Here is a 2527-nt window from a genome sequence, read left to right on the forward strand (position 1 = left end):
CTTTCCAACTGGTCGTCAAAATGGATGTAATCAGCTCCGTGCAGCTAGAAAGGATAGGCAGCAACTCAAAGCGGTAAAAATCCGGAAGTCGCTTAATGCCAGTTGCCCACTAATACCACACCACGCGCCGTCTTAAACTCCACAATGCACTACAGAGGTATGCGTGTGACGTTCACAGTACTTCGGCCCGTCACCCCCTTGGCCGATTGATGGCAAGTTGGAAAGTGAGGAAGATGAAGTGTCTAGCTGCTTTATTCGCACTTGTAGAGTACCTGATAGTGTATAGGCAGAACCCAGGTGTCGCTGAAATAGACCGACTCTTGGGTAGAAGCCTCCATAATTAAATTTTTGGGCCACAAATGTAGCCAACTGTTTTTCATAGGATCGTACTTATCCCAGAAGTAACGGCCTGAGCCATGAGATGCAAAAATATAAAAAACAGCAGGGTACATGCGAAAAAAAAGCATGTGCTTTTCCAAGAATCATGTTTTCCGGAATAAGGCATGGAATTCGCATAAAATTAGATTTTATGCGAAATTAAGCACCATACGCTAAGACACACTTTTTGAGACTGTTATCTAATGAGGAGTTAGAGAAATTAATCTTCTTTACCTCGACCACTGATTTTGAGTCAAAATTTTTGACACTTTTATAGCTTCGCCATGCTATAATACGATGCGTAATTTTGAGAACATTTGCGTTGTTCACAAAGTAATTTCCTACGTATTTGCGAGTTTTTCGACCTCATGCAACCTCCAAGCTACTTTGTGGACGTGAACGAAAAAAAACGTTGGCCTGCTGATGTTGTACCTAGCATCGTCTGGCAGCATGCAAGACACCGGACTTGCACTGAGTATATCTCAGCCTCATGTTGTAGGTACTATAAATGCGCTGCTTCAAATCTATGTAGACGCGCTGGTGACTACATTTACTTTCCGTCAACAAAGGTGGGTGGAATAAGATTAAGGATGACTTTGGACACGTTCGGGTATTTTCATACGTGTGTGGTGCTGTCGATGGATCATTGATCGAGATTGCGCGACCTGCCGAGTACGAGGGCTGGTGCTGCATGTTTTTTTACTCATATATTAATATGCAAGCTGCAGCGGGGCTGCCGTAGTTTTAGCGTCAGAGGAAGACGTTCGACTCAAAGAGTCACTGATACTAAGTTCCTTATCCAAAGGACACTTACAGCCCAAGACCAGGGCTCAAAGTTAACACCTTAACTTTTATGCTTCAAAACCAAAAGTGTTTTATTTACTATTATTGCGGCCAAGCCGCCTAGGGGTAAATGTATCTCTTTAACTATCTAGCATAGTTAAACCTAATCAAATGCATAACGTGTGGCTTTCAGCCAACGTACTGAGAGACCTTGTTAACTCTCCAACTTATGTACTGAGAGTTTGTAAACTCTCCGGGTACTTCGTACCCCTGTGTGCTCCACACCATGTAACCCCGTTACACTCTCCCCCACTAAGATGAGAACATTCCGTTCTCGAAACTCTCCTCAGCGAGGTCACGTCTTGTTAAGACGGCGGAGGTTACTACACCTCACACCAGCGTTGTACAGCTCCGTGAGCTCACAAACGCCTACGCATCGTTGATGCCCAACTTCTCGTCGTCGGCCCACGGCCCAATGCTCCAAGCGCAGCGCGCATCTTGCTCTCAAGCGGTCTCAGACCTACGCTCGCGCTCCGCGCCTACTCCAAGAGCTGCAAACCGCTTAGAGCAATGCTCGTGACTCATTCGAGTCGTCGACAACAGCTCAGCGGTTGAACACTCGCTTTACAAGCGATAGGTCGGTGGTTCAAACCCACTAGGGCACAGCCTTCTCGTTTCATGAACGATTGTTCACGCTTGAACAAGCTTAAGGGCAACACCCTTTTAGCTCAATGGTTGAGCGTTGGTTTTGAGAGCCACAGGTCGGTGGTTCGATCCCCGTGCGGGACACCACTTTCGCTGTTACAGCGCATCCACATTTGGATCATGCTCATCGAGCAAGTTGTTTCAAAACAACTATGCGTCTATCGAGACGCTTGTGCCTGAACCTTGTTCAGCACAACACGAAGCACCTGCTTCCTTCGGGACCATGTCCCTAACACTACGAGGTCTCTCCACCTCCTGCTCCCGCTGCGAGCACCGCTCATACGTAAGAGCTGGCTGCTGCAGCCACTGGTCAGAGCCTGAGCTCAACTACTGACCTCAACGCTCCCCACTCTAGTGGGAGGCGCCCAGCGCCTGGCGACGCTGTCGCACGCCATGGTGGCGCTTCGGCACATGATGTGCCCGGTCGTAAGCGTCAACGACGTCAGGGCAATTTTGCCGGAGGATAACCTCAAACTCCCATGAGTTCTGTGAGTGAGGGTAACCCCTCCACTTCACTAAGTACTGGGTACGACCCTGGCGTATACGCCACGCCACAAGGCGTTCCACGTGAAGTGGAGCTCACCATGCTCATCGAGCAGAGCAGGAGGAGGCCTTGCCTCAGCTGGGCTCTTCGCGGGGAGAGTCAGCACTTGCCGGAACG

At 48.9% G+C, this 2527-nt stretch overlaps 1 pseudogene across 1 annotated transcript; it reads left to right on the forward strand.

Annotated features, from left to right (window-relative positions):
• Window positions 1-1878: 1878 nt before the first annotated feature.
• Window positions 1879-1950, forward strand: PITG_27793 (annotated as a pseudogene). The gene has a single exon. The product of its transcript is annotated as a tRNA-OTHER (tRNA).
• Window positions 1951-2527: the final 577 nt, after the last annotated feature.

Source organism: Phytophthora infestans, genomic scaffold, assembly GCF_000142945.1.
Source record: "Phytophthora infestans T30-4 supercont1.26 genomic scaffold, whole genome shotgun sequence".
Classification (NCBI taxonomy): Eukaryota; Oomycota; class Peronosporomycetes; order Peronosporales; family Peronosporaceae; genus Phytophthora; species Phytophthora infestans.